At 32.4% G+C, this 21,283-nt stretch overlaps 1 long non-coding RNA gene across 1 annotated transcript; it reads left to right on the top strand.

Annotated features, from left to right (window-relative positions):
• The first annotated feature begins 351 nt into the window (after positions 1-351).
• LOC143066481 (uncharacterized) lies at positions 352-12,703 on the top strand. Its single transcript, XR_012975635.1, has 3 exons — positions 352-520; positions 11,651-11,734; positions 12,567-12,703. It is a non-coding gene; the product is annotated as an uncharacterized LOC143066481 (long non-coding RNA).
• The last annotated feature ends 8,580 nt before the right edge of the window (positions 12,704-21,283 follow it).

Below are 21,283 nucleotides of genomic sequence, written 5' to 3'. Positions count from 1 at the left end.
ATATGTACATGAAAATGATAAATAAATGAGCATGGTTATATATATTCATTTACTTAAACATTTGTTAATATAGGCTATTTCGGGCTAACAATTTAATTAAGTTTTAAAGATCATAGTTTGGATGGGCTTCATAAAGTTTATAATCACCTAGATATGATAAGCTATTTCTTCATTTTGACCAGTTGTACAATATTCGGAAGGATATATAATTTGTTAACAAGCAATTTTACTACGCCGTTCAGAATGATAAAGACAAAAAAAAAAAATGAGGAAAATAAACATAAAAAATATATGATCATTGACAGTTGTATCAAAATGTAACAAAAAGTGAATTAAAACAAATTTATATAATTCAATTTAGGATGTTACATATCTTCTAATTGGTTAAAATATTTGTTGTCTATCAACTCATAAACATAATTTTGTCATGTGACCGTGACACCCTCAACGTTTTTTCTCCATGATTTACTTCTTAAAAATGGAATTTGAAATTATGTTACAAGGAAGACGCGGCTTTTCGGTGAGTAATTAACACAGTTCTGGTGTTATTTCTTAATAAACAAAAAAATATTACTGAGAGAGAAAAAAAACAACTGATAACTGGTATAGCTTTACTTAAAATTATATTATTAAACATAAGATCGATGTCACCATGTTTAATCCCTGAGATTAACTTTCTAGTCGTCTTTTTGACGGTGCATTACATTTGCACGCATTACAGTGGCGGATCCAGGGGGGGGGGGGGGGTTCCGGGGGTGCGCACCCCCCCTTTATTTTTGCCGATCAATGCATTTGTATCGGGACATATGTTTTGCACCCCCTGCACCCCCCCCCCCTTTACCCTGGGTTAGCACCCCCCCCCCTTTCGAAAATTCCTGCATCCGCCCCTGCATTACTAATACATTAACGCGCGCAAAAATCATTACTTTAGGCTTTGCGCACATAAAATTACAGGTAAACTTCACAGGCACTTGTCTGTGGTAAACATGGGGGTAAAAACAAGTAGATTATATATATAGCTCTTCACAAGTATACCTTCCATGAATCCAAGTTCCTTGCTAACCAACAAGGATAAGGAAAAGGGGTTTCGAGCAGGATATGTTCGTCACGTTTTATTTTGCACAAGCACTAAGTCTTGTAAATATATACAGATCCAGTCGTACAGCTTCTGATTTTCAAACCCTGTTAGTTTGATATATGTGGTGGTTTTGACATATTCAAAAAAAAAGTAGTTTACATGTTATACCTGTAAAATTAATGCGTGCAAAAATGTAATCAAAAGTTGCGCGCAAACGCAAAAAATCTGTAATGCGCCTCTTTTTGAACCTACAAATGTTAAATGGACAAATTATTAAACTGTTATAATATTACAAATACTAACAATAAAGACATTAAGACCAAATCGTCGCTTTATTTTATAGCAGGACTGGTTCTCCCATGTCGACCTGTATCCGCATTATAAAAATTTACTGGATGTCCCTCTGTATTGATATTTATATAGTATTGAATATAATAAATAGGATTGTTTCTTTCGTCCGGTATCCAGGCCTAAGGGGGGCGTTTGTTTACCTGTAAGTTTTTTTTAGAACCCCTAAAACAAGCCATAGCTGTTCGTTGGTGGTCATTTGATAGAAAAATATTTTTATTTGCACCTACATAACAAAAAGGACCAGACACAAGTAATTTTACCTTAGTCCTTTCCTCAAAATACAATACAATACAAAGTTGATTTCATTGCAAAGGTCTCTCAGGGGTCAATGACAAAGATACAATCATAATTCAGTTATACAAAAAAATAAAGTACTAGAATACAATGTATAATATCGGTGAGTTAATAACAAAAACAACATTAGAGGATTTTAAATGTTTAGTTTTCTGCTTTAAGGATGGTTGCGCCCCCAGGGGACACAACTTGATTGCGGCTAGCTGGAGAAAACATGAATGCTAGGTTTTAATTATGAATTTAAAGAAGAAAGAAAGAAAGAAAAACGAAAGAAAGAAAAACGAAAGAATATACCCTTTCTATAGTTCTAGCTTTTCTTGTAAACTTTAATTCTGAACAAAAGAAAAAGAGACAGAGGTACTCAGGTTTACACACCTAATATTCAATTAGGTTCATGTACTTTAAATAATTAAATTTATGACGTATATGCCTGGCCTCTTTGTTGGGAGTTTTGGTTTTGGTTTTAAAATTGGATTTACTGTCAGTCACCGGTCATAATAATATAATAATTAATAATTTACAAATATATAGAATGAAATTCAAAACAGTGTGGCTGTGGCCATTGATTGACACACTAAATTCATCCATTGACTGGGACAATTTACGTGAACGTTTGTCTGTAACGACCACTGTTCACGACGTACCTACGATAGACATTTAAACTGTGGGGTCACCAAAGGTTTCTTAACGCCTTTAATTATAAAATAATTCGAAAAGTTAATCAGGAATAACCTTTATGTTTTGATTTATATAATTGATATAAATCAAAACATCGTGTTATTTCTGATTAATTTTTCGAATTACTTTATTAAGGTGTTGAGAACCTTTGGTGACCCCATAGTTTAAGTGTCTTTAAAAAGTACATAGTGAGCAGTGGTCGTTACATACAAACGTTCACCTAAATTGTCCCAGTCAATGGATGAATTTAATGTGTCAATCAATGGCCACAGCCACACTGTTTTGAATTTCATTCTATGCATGCAACAATTTAACAACGTCCAAGATTGATAACTTTAAACAATGTTTCAGAAAAAAGTACATATTATCCCAACATAATTAACACTCATACATCACAATGCTTCTTCACCGACATACTACACACTAAAATTCCTGAAGAAGAATGAAAGATATCATAAGGTCAAAATGTTTAAAATGCAAGACTTCTCTAACTAAGGATACATTTTGATCAAGAGTTAAAATTTAGTTTCCACAAGTAGCGGGATCTCAAGACGGGACGAAACGTAATTTATCAAAATGACAAATTTTGTATTGTACCTCAAAAGTGAATGTTCAAATCAGAATTGTTGGTGTATGCTTTACTTTTTTTGGATTCGAGCGTCACTGATGAGTCTTTCGTAGACGAAACGTGCGTCTGGCGTATATACTAAATTTAGTCCTGGTATCTATGATGAGTTTATTTACAACCACTGGGCCGATGCCACTGCTGGTGGAGATTTATTTCCCCGAGGGTATCACAAGCCCAGTAGTCAGCACTTTTTGTGCTTACATGAATTGTCATTGATATGGTTATATTTATAAATTTACTGTTTACAAAATTTTTGAATTTTTTGAAATACTAAGGCTTTTCTACCTCAGGCATAGATTACCTTACCTGTATTTGGCAAAACTTTTAGGAATTTTGGTCCTCAATGCTCTTCAACTTCGTACTTTATTTGGCCTTTTGAACTTTTTTCTGGATTCGAGCGTCACTGATGAGTCCTTTGTAGACGAAACGTGCGTCTGGCGTATATACTAAATTTAGTCCTGGTATCTATGATGAGTTTATTTACAACCACTGGGCCGATGCCACTGCTGGTGGAGATTTATTTCCCCGAGGGTATCACAAGCCCAGTAGTCAGCACTTTTTGTGCTTACATGAATTGTCATTGATATGGTTATATTTATAAATTTACTGTTTACAAAATTTTTGAATTTTTTGAAATACTAAGGCTTTTCTACCTCAGGCATAGATTACCTTACCTGTATTTGGCAAAACTTTTAGGAATTTTGGTCCTCAATGCTCTTCAACTTCGTACTTTATTTGGCCTTTTGAACTTTTTTCTGGATTCGAGCGTCACTGATGAGTCCTTTGTAGACGAAACGTGCGTCTGGCGTATATACTAAATTTAGTCCTGGTATCTATGATGAGTTTATTTACAACCACTGGGTCGATGCCACTGCTGGTGGAGATTTATTTCCCCGAGGGTATTTGTCTTTAGTGTTTCTTTCTTACATATTTGTTTGGTTTTTTTTAGTGATTAAGATTTTAATAAGATATTTACTGTTTTACCCTTATTTTCTACACATTTACCTATTATGTCTAAAATAGAGAATGGAAAGGCGGAATATGACAACAGAGAACACACCAATGGGTCTTCAACGCAGCGGAAAAAATCCCGATACTGGAATGGCCTCACCTGGCCACCAAATTAAAAATGTGTACTAGTTCAGTGAAAATGACCGCCATATTTAACTCCAAAACATATAAATGAACTAAAATTTTAAAACTTAAAAGACTAACAAAGACCAGAGGTTCCTGACTTAGGACAGGCTCAAAAATGTGGCGATCACAAATCTCCGCCTACACTTCTAGCCAATGTAGATCTACATTGGCCAGAAGTATACGGGGTTAGTTAAGATCTCACTAAACACGTTTAACCCCTCCGCATTGTTACACCTGTCCCAAGTCATAAGCCTCTGGCTTTTGTTAGTCTGAGTTCATATGATTTTAAATTTTAGTGCATTTATTTGTTTTGGAGTTTAGTATGACCCAATTGTGTGTAGTCTCTTTGACATGTACCCCATTTCGAGTCTCAATTTTAGACATTGTATGTAAAAATGTCGTAAATAGGGGTAAAGCAGTCAATATTTAAAAAAAATCTTAATCACTATAAAAACAAACAAGTATGTAACTAAGGAACACCAAAAGACATATAGACTAAGCATATTAGCAAAAATGAAATATAAGAATACAAAAAAATACAATAGCACAATAACACAATGAAGGGATGTATAAGTGCAGAGCCACGTCATATGAAACCAAAGAAACACAAAATTGCATTTAATTGATAAATTCAACATCACATCGTTATCTTGATGATATATTTTCGTTGAATAATCAAGAATTTTCTCAATATACTTCTGAAATTTATCACAAGGAACTTTCTGTAAATAAATCAAATTTTAACGGTAATAACTGTCCTTTCCTAGATTTAGTTATTTCAGTTTTAAACGGGAAAACACATTAGTAAAAATAAAAGACAAGAATACAAAAATGTACCTAGCACAATAACACAATGAAGGGATGTACAAGTACAGAGCCACGTCAAATTGATATCACCCAAAACAGTATAAGTAAAGTTCATTAAGACAAATAAAAGGATACTATAACACTTATTAAGATGATAAACAGTGGTTGACGTGGCTCTGTACTTATACATCCCTTCATTGTGTTATTGTGCTATGGTAAATTTTTGTATTCTTGTCTTTTATTTTTTCTAATGTGCTTTGTCTATCAACAAGGTCTTGTTAGGTACAATTTTTAAATCTTAATTAAAAACATGATTGGAAAAGGCCGAATATAAGTTATCATGCTTTGACCCAACTAACATGGTTATTTAGACGGTGTCGAAAATTGTTGAACGGTGAGGGCGAAAGTCAAACGAACTCAGCAAGCCAGACAAGAACACTTACCATTCATTCCAAAGACTAAATAAAATTAACCTTTTGCTTAAAGAGAGGGGTTAAAGTATTCAAGAAACAGATGAAACCATGAAAACTCACTAGTGTTATATTAAGGTATATAGGATTTTTTTTCTGAGACAAGTGCCTGTGATTTAAGGTCAGAAAAACCCTGCCCGACAAACATCTCACAATCAATCCATAAACCAAATACATAAATGACATATTCTTTATATTGTCTGGATACCAATCCCATAAACAAGGACCGATAAAAATAAATGATAAAAATGAAATCAGTTACATTAAATATGACCAGCAACGAGCAAACTTTTTACAAAGGAGTACAGCAAGGTTCTACTCTTGGTCCTATACTTTTAAATATTTCTTAAATGCTATCTTATACTTTTAAATATTTTCTTAATTGGTATCTTTCACTGAACCTCACACTGTTCATTCTATAATTATGCTGACGGCTATACTCTTTTCTTTTTTACATATCATAGGGATATATTTAAACAGATATATTTTATACTTGAAATAAACTCCTCATAGTTACCAGGACTAAAATTTTACACTTACGCGCGTTTCGTCTGCAAAAGACTCATCAATGACGCTCATAGGGATATATTTAAACAGATATATTTTATACTTGAAATAAACTCCTCATAGTTACCAGGACTAAAATTTTACACTTACGCGCGTTTCGTCTGCAAAAGACTCATCAATGACGCTCGAACAAAAAATGTTTAAAAGGCCAAATAAAGTAGGAAGTTAAAAGTATAGGATCAAGAATAGAATCTATACTTGAAAAAGACAGTTTAGTCATAATAGACTGTTTCTCTTCGAATCAATTGAAAGCACCCTAATATTCAAGCTATGGCAATTGGCAAAAACAATGGACACATATCTCCAACATCTGCCAAAAAATAAAACATTGAGACAACTTAGGGGACGACCATTTGATATTCTTGGGGGGCCAGGAGGATTTTGAAAATAGATAACTCAGCCTTGATAATCACAAAAATAAATGGTTTGTTCTGTGGTAGTTTGAAAATGAATTACCTGACTTGCAATGTATAGAAAATAAATAACTCAGCAGGTCTAATCGAAAGTATGAGATGGCACCAGATTCTTCATAAATTCATCTTTTTTCCCAAATAAAATCGGGAAACACTTCCCAAATTTTTTAATAACAAAAGTATAAATATTATTTAAATATACTTGAAATGTCTGAAAATTGGTTTCATTTAACTTGAAGTATATTGTCTCAGGAAACCTTACCTCACCTTTATTTTAACAGGGCCGTAACTACATGTAGGAAATTTCAAAACCAAACGCTTGTCTCCATATCAGATTGTGTTCACGGCCTTGCAAGAAGAAAGTTCTGTTTTCCCTCAGACTTATAGCCCTGATTTTTCAGAATCAATGTTTCTTATTTATTTGTCTTTTGTTCATTGATTACCCTTCTGTATTCTGTTAGTGTTGCATTCCTTTTGTAATCTAGTAATTTTGTTATGAACTTGATCATGAGTTTAAAAAAAAAAAACAGCAGCCACAGGCTTAACTATGTGAATACCATTTTTGCTTTATCATGCACATTGGTCTTTTGATGCTGTCCCTAGAAACTTCAGTCTTACACTGAATTTATACATTTTGCTTTGAGACCAAAATATTGTCAAAAAATTATTAAAACAAAACTTCATTTTCAGATTATGAAAGGGTCTTCCGAACACCCAGAAAGCATGATTTTGCATCATTTGTTCTATAGCTTCTTGGGCCTTCAGTGGCTCCAAAACACTTCAAAAAAAAATTTTCCTCGCTCCGCTCGGCGTAGTATGTTTGCCAATACATTTAAAAGTGCCTAGTTATAACTAAACTTTAATACTATGTATGTATGCAATACATGTATATGCAGTTGGGAATTTAAAAGATTCATTTCTGCAGAGGGGATGGTTAATCTAATTAAATGGTACATAATGACTTGACTATACTATATGTATTATTTATAAACAAATCATTTAAAAAATTGTATGTTTTCGAATATCAAAATTATAGTTGTGAAAATGAATAATCAGTCCCTTGCTTTAATGAAAATGAAAAATCTTGCTTCAATAGTGCAGAAAATGAATAATCTGTCCTCTTAGTTTACAAAAATAAATAACCGATCTAAAACAAATCCTCCTGCCCCCCACCCCCAGAATATCAAATGGTCGTCCCCTTAATGTTAGTGAAAAATGGCATATGCTTGAACAAACTTAAATTTAGTCTAAGATGCATGATTTTTTTATTAGTTGATATAGTGGCTTTGAACTAGCTGTCAGTTTACTGGGAGTCGTGACTCTCAGATCTATTTCTAGTGTCTTTTTCAGTGTTGTAGGGATGTGCAAGTTCCCGGCCACGTCCACTTGTATTTTTGTCCATTTGATGAGTTAAGCCTTTTTCAACTGTTTTTTTAGTTTGTTCCTATGTTGTTCTGTTATACTATAGTCCCAGAGTACGGGGAGGGTTAGGATCCCTCTAACATGCTTAACCCCGCCACATTATGTATGTGCCTGTCCCAAGTCAGGATCCTATAATTCAGTGGTTGTTATTCGTTTATGTGTTACATATTTGTTTTTCGTTCATTTTTATGTCCCATTTTTGGGCATTATTTTTTTTGGTCTGTGCGTCCGTTCGTCCTTCCGTTCGTTCGTCCGTCCGTTTGTCCCTTTCAGATTAACAGTTTTTGGTCGAGGTAGTTTTTGATGAAGTTGAAGTCCAATCAACTTTAAATTTAGTAAACATGTTCCCTATGATATGATTTTTCTAATTTTATTGCCAAATTAGAGATCTTATCCCATTTTCACAGTCCACTGAACATAAAAAATGATAGTGCGGATGGGGCATCTGTGTACTTTGGACATATTCTGGTTTTAAAATAAATAAGGCCCTTAGTTTTCTCGTTTGACTGATTGTTCTACATTGTCATTTCGGGGCCTTTTATAGCTGACTATGCGGTATTGGCTTTGTTGAAGGCCGTATGGTGACCTATAGTTGTTAATTTCTGTGTCATTTTGGTCTCTTGTGGAGAGTTGTCTCATTGGCAATCATACCACATCTTCTTCTTTTTTTTATATGTTAACAGTAAACCGCTCTTTCATTAATTCAAACTTTAGTTTTTAGCTCATTGTTAGCTAGGCAAACACTTTTAGAATAGAATAAGTACAAGAATGAGCACTCTGCTTGATTAACCAGGATAACAACGGCACTTATGATGACTTACTTTTATAATAAAATATGCCATTTCTCAGTAAAGTTAAGACGCCTAAGAACCATGTCAATAGAGTTATTCAGAATAGTAAACAAATAAAATAAAAAAACATTTACATAATATTATAAATTAACCGTTATTCAAAATAGCTTACACTGTCACGGTCTCCACCGGATTATCATCCCTTTAAGTCACGGTAATATCAATCGGTTTACACAAAATGGATTTGGTGTAAAGACTAAAGACAATATAAACAGTTCGAGAAATGCATGACCGAGTACAATTAAAATATATAAGTATCGATACGATTTAGGAACATAAGTGTTCCTAGCAGTTTGGCGATATACATACCGGGTATCCTGGGTCGACTGCGGAAATCCCCGGAGGGGTCCGAATGTCAAGAAGCAAGACGCGAGAAGAAAACAAGATGTAAAGTAAAATCGGGAGTCGATTCGCACGGAGCATAACCATCCGTGTGAATCAGATCATTATTGACAAAATCCTTTAAACAAAGCACAATTGACCTTTGGGATTCGGATCCCTCTGCAGATTTCACTGAAATCGGGATACCCGGTACAAATGGATATGTAACGGTGCTTTGAGATTTCTTTCTTAAATTCTACCAAATATCATTAAAAACCGTAAATTACATCGTGTTTCTTTTTTTTACCGCGATAAAGAAATTTATAAAGTGCTATTGTTATCTACAATGATAAAAATAACTATAGTTCTCAGTAATCTTTTCACCCGAATAATACCCAGGTATAGAAAGTGGTGACAGTTTTTCCGTCTTAGATTGTACGACGTCTAGAGTTGGATGTATACATACACAGCCACGTCTGTATGGTATATATGTTCATTTCGCTACGTTAGATGCATAAATACGGTAACGCAACCGCGTAGAGTTGGAATGGGGAAGTATAACTGGAGGCTTTTTCAAGGAAATTCCCGCACTCTCGGCATACGTTTAAATTTTTACCCTCTCACAATTGTTTGTTGATTGAAAGATGGCTTTGTTCCTAGACAAAATTTCTGTCAGGCTTTATCAAACATGCCCTCTGTTTCAGTGGCAGTCCAAATTGCCTGTAAATTATGAGGGTCTGGATGGGGGTATGTTATTCTGTAAACATTTAATTTTCACCCCTTTTTTCTCTAATCTTCAAAAAATTAGACCACGCATTTCTCTAATCTTCATTTTATTTTCTCGTTATTCTCTAATCTTCATTTTTAAGCATTATTCTTTAATCATTTAACTCCATTAAAACCCTCCATTATCACGGACTGCCGTCTTTGTAAAGACTACCTTTTCCGATATTTTGTTTAATATCTTATCTCTTATCAGTAATTCAAAAAGTACTGCATTTTAATCAAACCATTATTTTTTATTTTTTTATTATAAACTTGTTCTGCAAGTTATAATTTAAGCTATTGTAATGCTGGGGTTATCGCTCTTTGAACTATTGTTATCAAATAAATAAATAAAACCAATAATTTCTATTGTCTCCATCGCTTCACTCTTGTATAATTTCTGATAAATTATAATAATAAAAATCTCATAAAAACGAGGAATTGATATCCACACAGACCAGCATTATTCTTATTGTTAGAATATGAATATTTTAGGGGGAAAAAAAGATTCTAGTCAGTCCTTGTTTGATAAGTGATCTTCAAAATAAAACACGATTGATAAAGTTCTTATCCACAAAAAGAAAAAAAATGATAACGACAAAGAAATCGAATTTAATTTTTTTCAGTATTTATGGTACCCTGGTGCTGGTGATTATGGTAAATTGTATTCAGATTCTAAATAATTATAGTTGGTTCAGGACAAGAGTATCGTTTCATGTTGTGTTAGTAAACTGTGTCTTCGTAAAATTGGAAGTGGTTTTGTCTTCACTATCATAACATGCGGAATATAATAAATTTGTTATTTATATCAACCTGATTTAACTTCCGCTTAATTGAAGGTTGTAATAATTGTTAGATTTTTGTTTGTTTTATTGTCTCTATCTTGTTTGGATCCTGTCTTATATCTTTTCATGCAATATTCCTGGTAACTTATATCATTTAAAGTCAAAAACCCTGTTTGTTTTGGGGATTCAGTATGCCGGTTTTTTTCACGATCACTTTGTTAAAGAGATTAGTGTTTTTTTTTAAATTTTGTAATTACTTTTTTGTTATTAATACTTGTATTATATCAGTCTTTTCTCATTATACTTTATGCACGTACACCTGCGATCAAAGTAAGTCATACACAACATAACCAGTTTAGAGCATAAAAAGTGTGACAAAAAATAATATCAATAAAAACCCAGGTAAAAGCGTCGATAGTTAACGCTGTCTGAAGGCAACCTTTATAGTTATTTTGTTCACGACTGCCATCAAATATAGAATTTTACATTACAGAGTTCGTATAAAATATGTAGCACTTTAATTTAGCTTTTATTTCATAGTTTTAAAGGAAGACCTTTCAAACAGAAAACAAATATGTTTTTGTTTGTTGTTTGTTGTTTTTTTTTCTTTTCTTTTCTTTTGCTCAATTTGTTTTCAAATTCTTATAAACACAATATATCTGGAATTTTTTTAAAGACTTTTCACTTGTTTAAATTAATAATTTTAAAAGAGTTATAATTAAACGTGAAACAGATTTTTTAAATCTAGATTTCTAAGTTTTGAACTATCGGCAAGAAAGATGGTTTTCTATTCCTCCTTTTTGACTGAGATAATTATTCACTGTTTATATATTCGAATATTGTCACTTCGAAAACAATTTAATATTACCCGAAGCGGAAAATTGACAACAACTGCATGGTTTGTTCTTTTTTTTCCGCACTGAATTTAGATTTCTAATTATGTTATAAAGTAACAGGTTGAAGAAAAAATAAACAGACAAAAATAACTTGACAATAAAGCAACAGATTTTATCAATTAATAAATGACTTAACACTTGTAAATTTAAAACTAAAAATAATCATATTATATTTTTTTTCTCACAGTTTAGAAGGGAGTAACAGCTGTGTTTACAACCTGACCTCGGAGCTTCTCGACCTATAACCCTGTGAGATATGACGGATACCTTTGTAAGGGGTAACAAATGAAAATAACGACAGGTGGTAGAAAATTACCGTTTTGTTCTGTCCTTGTTGTAAGACAATTCTGTCGCTATTCACAACACTAGTAACCCCAGGTATTTTATAGCACTTCATCAACATATACAGAAACAAACAATCGAACTGAACGCAAGGCCTCCAATAAAATCCTGAAAACGAAATGATCACTTACTGAAATAAAAATGCTTCTGTTATCAAAGATATAAAAAGATGGGGTACGCGTGCCAATGAGATAACTATCCATCCAAGTCACAATTTGTGAAAGTAAACCATTATAGGTCAAAGTATGACCAAGTGTAATATTGAATTGATTCAAAAAAGTAATGTCGAAAAACATATACAGCACAATATGGCTAAACTTAAAATGGACAAACTATTGTTTGTCCTTATGCTGTGCAGATATACAAACCGATGCCCTATGTAAGAGACGAACGGGTTGAGCACTGATAAACATGTAAACCCTGCCACACGTTTTATGTGAATGTCCCGAGTCCGGTCTGTATTTCAGCTAGTGGTTGACGTTGGTTGCTGTCGGTTATATATCTTTTTTGTTCGTTTTTAGAACAAATTTTAAGGCGTTGGTTGTTTCACATTTTTGCATGTCGGGGACTATTATAGTATGATTTTTGATGGCCGTACGGCTCCCCATAGTTGCTAACACCAATTCATGTTGGCACTGGTGGTCATTACACCACATCTACTTATTTTTTCAATAGCGCACAACTGAGCAACACGAAAATAAGTATGGTGCATATAGCATAAAGTTAAACTTTAACGATTGAATTAATCCTTCCTTTTTCAGTAAAAACTGTGAAACGAGAGGATACAAAAAAACGAAGAATGTTGGAAGTTAAGACACTTGTTAAATGGTCTTTTTTTATTTACTTAAAGCAATTGGACAATTCTATGGCATTTTACGTTTCTCAGATACGAATAAATGTGAAGTGAACAACCAAATGTTTTGTTTTTAATATTTGAAAGATAAGATATTGCTGGGTATATTTTAGAAGTACATTGGTAGGTAGAAAAGGACGATATTTAATGTGCATGATGTGCGTAATTCCATAAAAAGATTATCAATGAGTGTGCACTCTTCCTAATCGTTTGTTTATCAAATTTCCAATTATGATGGCATACTGACCTCTATTTATTTCAAGGGAGACCAGATGGTGTATTCGGGTACATTGATTAAAATAACTTCATTGAAGATTTGACTTAAAGTTCAATGTAAAATCTATCTAACAATTAATATTTGTACTGAGAGTTTTTTTATTGCAAGTTGAAGGCTTTGACCAATGAAAACGATCGTTTACTTTAGTTGCACGACAATTTTTGCTAAGAAAGTACAAAAAATAAAAGTACAACTGACAATTATAACAATGATATTTATTATCAGTATTATCATTTTTTTTTTTTTATTATTATTATTAATTCAACACTGTTGATGTTGTCATCGCAACGACTATCCAAGAGACAAAGGAGAAAGATAAATGTCATGCGTTGTTAATGCATAAAGGCTCAACCAGGACAGGTAAATGTAACTTGTATCTGTCCGAATTAAAATTTTCGTCCGCAAATAGAAAATAAATTTGTTTAATGGCATAAACATCCATGTTTGATTATGTTATATAATAGTTGCTGACATTGCCACCAGATGTCGCGATAATTTTGTCCTCAATCATTCAGGATTTATTTACTTTCCTCTGCTTTATCAAAGACTTTAATCCAAAGTATAAACAACAGTCCGTTTATTTATACCATAAATCCATTATTTTTCTATCGTGGATTGGAACAAAGTCAATAAAAATTGGATAAAATTCGAGAGCAATTTGTCCCTGACAAAAGCGGTATTCCCAGAAGTCTAAGTTTATGACCTTTATTTGATTGTAGACAGGTAAGCAATGTATCATATGTTGCTTGCGGTGAAATTGTATTTACGGAACATACATATATGTCGAAAACGTCATCACAAAACTAAAATACTTTATAACTCAAGACAAGTTAAAATTATTAAATTGATTGTTTGATGTTTGCTTAATGTGCGGTGATAAACATTGAATGCATGTTGGAAAGTATAAAATTTTGGCGGGATTTTAGTAAATGTTGTCGGATCATTGTCAGTATTGCACACAATACCATAACAGATTCGATATCAGTGCAACAAGCCAGGTATACTGCATTAATCGAATTCACATACAATAACAGAAAACGACTAAAACCCTCAAGCAGTGAATTTTTTTTTTGAATAAAAACAGGACAGGCTTTGCGAAGCAGATCTCATTCTGCTATAGGGTAACAAATAATTTAAAAAGTAATTATTCCATTATGACAAAGAGTGAAGTGCATATATATTGCTATCAATGATGTCTCAAATGTGATTAGCCTAATCTCTCAATGGCCACATTTCCATATAAATCAAGCCTACATTGGTCATCTGACGAATCAATGCCACGCAACTTACGCCATCTGAATGACCAGGCGACCATCGTTACAAGTAGGGGTATTCATCCACACGAACTTCATCAAAGAACTGTCGTCTGCGACAATAGTATCTGTAACACAAAGGTTAATTGTAAAATTACAATTTTCTGCTGACTAGTTCTGATAATAAAAATGAAGATGATTTCATGATAAAATCAACATCTGGTCGTGTATTTCTGTGAAATGAAGTACGAGTATTGTTTAACTTCCAAAAAGCCTTTGTTTGGCCTGTTTAGAAACACGAAATATTACGACAGTACAAATACATCAAATCTAAAGACCACTTGTCATTAAAAAATGACCACAACAATCCCGCCAAAAGCATGACCGAACTGAACTGAAGAGATAGTTGAAAAACAAAAAGATGGAATACGAGTTTCAGATATTATTTTTGTATCGTAACAGTAATTTAAATTAGAAATATATAGCGGTTGTTTTCAATTCGATTGATGTGTTTGAGCTTTTGATTTTGTAATTTGATAAGGTATTTTCCGATTTGAATTTTCCTTGGAGTTCGGTATTTTTGTTATGTTACGTTTTCGAAGGAAGCTTCTAAAGAATGAGTAGAGTAAATGAAATATCTATATTTAACAGGGTAGCAGATTAAAGCATATAGTCTCTGTTTGATAAGAAAAAGATATTAAGATTAACGATAAAATATATGTTCTACGTTCATGTTACACGAAAAGAGATATAGCTTTGTAACTAAACTATATACACTGACATAGTATCTCAAAGGAACTGTGATAAGCAAACGAGATCATGGGAATTGTGTCATTACAGCAACCTGCACAATTTTTAAAAATGTCGTTATTGTATTAAAAATAATAGACTTATGGTGCAGTAATAATTTGTTTCAATGCCAAAATTTCTGATGAAACAGTATATAAAATTGCGTGTAAAAAATTATTTTATAGTCTAATTTGTAATAAGATGCGTCGTATATCACAAAATTATTATATCAAACTATTGAAAATGACCGTCTGCTAAAAGCTTATTTTTTAAATTTAAGATAAAAGGACTAATTAACTTCATGTCAATAAAGTTAATCTGATTGTAGTGAGGGTATCCGGTATCCATTATGACATTGGGGTCAGAAGGGTAAAGAAGTATTAATACCCGTGTTTCAAACATCAACTACAAGTACCCTGTCATTTATAACCAGCGACGAATGGAAGCAACAGGGTGCATTGTATGGACTAACATTGATATCTAGATTTGAAGAACCGTTGTACACCTGAGAAAAGGATCACCTGCCCTGTGCCTGTTGCTGGCGAAATTGATCACGTGGTTTGGCTACCTGTTGTAAATCTTTTGTGATGGATATGATAACTTGACCATACAACTGACCCTTGAGATACTTGAAAAGATCATAAAAAGATAAAAATCAAAGAAAAAGAGGGAGACACGCTTAAGGTCGTGTGGCGTTCGTACGAAATTGACCAATCAAAATAATGGTGATATAATTGATTCTCAGCATAATAGATCTTTTATATTCAATTGAGAATATATTACACACCCCTTAATTATATTGAAACGTTAAATCTGAACAACTTATTATATCACAATGAAAACATCATTATTTCTTTAATTTGTTTTAACATCAAATACAGGGGTAACAGTGAGATACAAACTAGTTTGCACTATAAATAATTAACTGTCTTACAGAAAACCAAGACCCAGAAACTGAACAAGAACGTAGAAAACATTCCGGATGAGAGCTTTCAAGGACTGTCATAAAATAGCTATTACCAATAAATTGTTTTCAATTTACTGCTCCGATCACAGATAATCACCCTGGGGAAAATTATAAGGGTTTATTATGATTATGAAATTATGTTATCAAATTATATGGATGCAAACAATCTTATGAAAAAGATTTTGCTTAGAATCATATTAAAAGGTGATTATAAAAAGCACAGCAACGGCGGTGGCCGGCCCTTAGTAGTAATTTACTTGCGACGAGTCGCAATTTCTGTTTAAAACTGGTGACATCTTATCCCATTAAAGAGGGACGAAAGATACCAGATGACCAGTCAAACTAAACATAAGATTGGTTTCACGACGAATATTGTTCAGACGTGTATTATAATTCAGTTATATTATCTAAATCCTAAATTTTTCCAAAAAAAAAGAAATGTCAATGGAATGCTTCCATATAAAGCCTGAGTATCAGAGGCAACAGTCGTTTACCTAAGTTCAAGTATATATGTATGTCTGAAATCGATTCGATATTTTCAGAAGTTCATCACTTACTTATAGTTATGAACTTCTGATAATTTACAATGTTTTTATTAATGATCACAAGGATACGTAATTTTATTTAAAAAAGAATACCTGTATGTAAAAATTAATTAAAAAAAATTGCATTAATTTCAAAAATACTGTAACCCATTAGAAGGATGCGGAGGAAATATATGTACTAGTATCTAAATATATTATTACCCATTTATGGAAATTAGATTCAAAACAAATTTTGTCACGGTAGACAAAAGGAGAGTATTGAAGCCACTGCAATGAGAGAATAAAACATTAAAAAACTATGATGTAGAAGACAATAAGTGCAATTATTTAAAAATGAAGGAAATTCAGATCATATGCATTGGCCAAATATAGCTTAAAGACTTGACCGATGTGATAAAAACTTTATTTTTGAATTTGTAAATTTCGGGAGGTCGATGCCACTGCTGATGGAGTTTTAATTCACCGAGGGTATCACCAGCCAAGTTGTCAGCACTTCTGTGCTGACATTAATTATCATTGATATGGTCATATTTATAAATTAACTGTTTAAAAAACTTTTGAATTTTTGAAATACTAAGGCTTTTCTACCTCAGGAATAGATAGCCTTAGCTGTATTTGGCAACACTTTTTGGATTGTTGGTCCTCAATGCTCTCCGTACTTTATTTGACCTTTTTAGCTTTTTTGGATTCGAGCTTCACTGATGAGTCTTTTGTAGACTAAACGCGCATCTGGCGTAAAATGTAATCCTGGTATCTATGATGAGCTTATTTCATGCAAATACACAAACAATACCATCATGGAGTATGTATATGGAAGGAGCTGTTATATATCTCCATAAATAACATTTTCATCGTTTTAACAATATGCAACAGGGATTTCCATATTTGTATTAAAAGTGTAACAATGATTTTTTTCAATATCTAAATGATTATCAGACATATTGTTTTTGTACGTTGATTGTGTTTTATTTCAAAATACAACAAAAAAAAAACATGTAAAATATATAAATTTATTATAATCTTAAAAACCATGATAATCAAGGTAAAAAAGTAACTTATACACGATGTATTCTTCGTTGCACCAGAGAGTTTTTTTTATGGAATTGATCATGTAGTAAAAACCAAGGAAATGTCCAATTAAGGGGATATCAAAATATCAATGGATTTAGTAATTTAAGAAATTATGATACTTAATGAAAACTATACAGGAAAACATCCAAGAGTATGAAAAGTGAAATAATTTAAATTGTTTTAGTGGTTCAATAGACAACATTACCCAGAAAGGGTCATAATTATCAAGGAAAAATGAACAGTGACAATGTTAACGCACTACAAACAGGCGATAGTATTTCATTTACATATTTGGTGCATTTATGTCGCGAAAGATAAAATATTTTAACAGTATGCCGTTTAAAGCAAGATTGAGAAAACATGAGAAGTATTTTGGCGGAACTAGCAGCCAAACAGAAGTGCGCAAAGAGTGTTAAATTTCAATAAACAACACGCTGCTCAGATAAAAATTAAATACATAATGACAATAGATCAAACGGTATTTTTTTGACTGTTTCACCTTATTAATCACTGTCTTCTCCAATCTTAGACAAAATGGAATAATTTTATGAAAGACTATCCTTTTTGTTCCTGACACTTTACGACCTGCGGTCTTGACCGGAAAGGTCAAGATAATATTCCATTCTATTGTATTGGTATTTTTCATAAAAACGAAGTGCAAATCAGCAACAGGCGAAAAATCAAGACAAAGTAAAAATATCAAGGTAATTAAAGTTCAAATTAAAAGGACATATGACAGGTGATCACCCATATCAATTTATTGTCGGCCCCATCTGCACAAAAAAGTTCATCGTGACAAAAGGTCTAAGGTCAGGCAGACAAACTGTTGAATAAATACCCACATGTTCCGTTGTGTTGTCTTTAATCACTACTCCTAGTTATAGGATAGGGTTATAATATACAAAAAATACAAGTAAACAAATACACTTTTTGTAATGGTTATACCCAGTAATACAGAAACATAATCGAGGTTAAACTATGATTTGCTGAAAGAAAGAAGTCCAATAAAAAGTAACTCTATTGTTTGACTTGACCATAGAATGGAAACGTCTGCAATTTAGTTTACATCTAAAATTATCATATTTTTAATGTATAATTATTCAAATTTTGTTATTTCCGTGTGTTCCACCTCATTAAATTCTTCTGACAATTGAAAGTTCCGGTTTAAGGTTTACCAACCACAAAATGTATTGAAACAATATACGTGAACTTTGAAAACATAATATTGAGATTGTTTTGTTTTCCTTATATTACATCATATTATTTTTTTTTGTCGATAGGGATTTTTAAACCCTCATATATTTGAGGTTCGTAAACATTATGACTTAAGACTTACAACCAGGAAAAGGAAAGGGCGACATGTTTAAAATGGCTTGTCAAAACCTAATATACAAAATATGCGTTCATGTATTGTTATTTAGACATGCATAACGATAGTCCGTCGATCACAGTATCTCCTGAATGTTGACATGAAATACGACGCAAAGACACTTCCTTTTTTTCATTTTTATGTTTTTAAGTTGATCTATCATAAAAAATCTTCCGAAAATTTGAATTCCCTTTACTCTCAAACGAATTATGTAGTTAAAAGAAATAGTGAAAAAAACTAACAGTTACCTGATGAGGCATCAGCTACGAAATTATTAGAAAAAAAATACGCATTGTCGTGTTAAGCAAACACTGAGTCTTAATTGAAAGTTTCCGAAAACATTAAGAAAGTTATTTAGAAATCCGATTCCGCCTACACATTACAACTCGTCACTACCAAGCTGTTGGTTAAATATGAAGTAATTCAGTATTTTGAGAAAAAAATGACGACAACGTCAATCTGACCGGTCCGACAAATATTCAAACGATAAAAAAAAACTATCAGTGTGAAGCTGGCAACGATATATGAAATTCTGGAGAAATTATGAAAAAAATATGAGATTATTCAACATATTTAAAATTTCGAAGTTTCCGACAAACTTGAAGAGAGTGTTTGACAGATCCGAGAGGTGGTCGTACGTTATACAACTCATTACTATCAAGCTGCTAATGTGCAGGCATACTTCCAAGTATGTTACAGGAGAAATATGTGAAGGAAAAATTTGACGACGAACCAGGATGAACGAAGGGACGGGGAATATGAATGTTGTATTATCCAAACTACTACTAGTTTTACTGAATATCACCATAGATTTGTTCTATTTAACTTATAATCCATCTTCCCTAGGATTACCACATGGATTCTTACTCGGCATGAATACCTCGACAAAAGTCGATAGTGCACGGAGTAGACAGTTTTTACCCTTCAGTCGTGGATCCACATTTTCCATAGCGTTCATCCTTAGTTTTCTGTATAGTTATTTGTGTACTGTCTACTCGTCGCTTTTCTTTTGAACAAGGTTTTTCCCATTTCTTGTCATCTTATGCTTTTTGATTGTCTATTTGATGTCTTTTCCCTGTTGCTACAATGTATGTTATCTGAAGACGACAAAGAGGATGTACCACTTTCATATACTTTTTTTGATCATTCATGAACACACCTCGTGCATTTACACGATTTATAAATTCTTAATTAAATTACATTTCTTTTTATTGGAAGGAGATATACGAAAACCATTTCCTTTGACGATAAAAGTTTCTTTTTTTGTAAAAATGATTTCAACCCATTTTCATTTCAGTGAACAAACAGTACTTTTCATTTTCTATATAATTTTTAAATGGGCAGTTTATACTTTAAGTTTAATATATAAATATTTTCGGTATAAATTGACTGTTTTTGCCCGTATACAGTAATAGACAGATTTTTTTGGAAATATATCTTCCGGGAAAACATTTATCGTTATCATATCGTATTCTACAATCATATGGGGATATATACATATATATTTGTTTTATTGATTATTGAATGAATTTCAGAAGAAATATATATTTTTTTTGATTTGCCTTATACAATGATATTCGGGTTGTGTTTATACCAAGTCCGTAAAATGTCATTTGTTTTTGGTTCATTTGATATATTTGAGCATTTGATTTTGCTTTTTGTTAAAGGACTTTCTTTATGAATTTCATTGGAGTTCGGTATTTTTGTTCTTTAACTTTTTTTTAGTAAATTTCGTGTTGGCAATTTGTTGCATCAATTTATACACCATATTTTCCGTTATATTCATTCATGGTGTAAACTGAACGAACCATTGCGATTTATAATACTTGTTTGGGGTTATCGAAATCAGATCAGAATGATTACTTTTATTTTCTTAGAAAACGTGTTTGAATTTTGTACTTAATTGTATAACCTATTTTTATTGTACATACTTTTTATTAATAAAGTACTTGAACTTTTAAGGTTCTTATATACATTATTGACTTTCAAAAATTCCGCTTTAAAAAATTCCTGATAAAAGTAAATTCAGAAAAGCGTGTATGTCGAACGCATGAAATTTATAACGTTTTGCTTTATTTTTTTACACTAGAAATTCCTTTTTGCTTAATCGTACCCCTTTGTTATTTTTTCATTTCCTTTATGTTTCCCTTTATTTTGTCTTACAACACGCCAGATAGTTCGTTCTCGATAAGGTTAGTATTAGGCAGATGACTAAACACATATACAACTGCTAAATATATATGCTTAACAACTATAATGTAATTAAATCCATGCATGTCCAGTCACTAGTGAAAAGAAGAATTTTACGAATCTGATCTGCGTGTCTGTCTGTAAATAAACTCATTATAGATACC

This window comes from Mytilus galloprovincialis, chromosome 3 (assembly GCF_965363235.1).
Source record: "Mytilus galloprovincialis chromosome 3, xbMytGall1.hap1.1, whole genome shotgun sequence".
Classification (NCBI taxonomy): Eukaryota; Metazoa; Mollusca; class Bivalvia; order Mytilida; family Mytilidae; genus Mytilus; species Mytilus galloprovincialis.
Note: the sequence above shows the minus strand (reverse complement) of the source record. Positions and strands in the feature narration are given on the sequence as shown.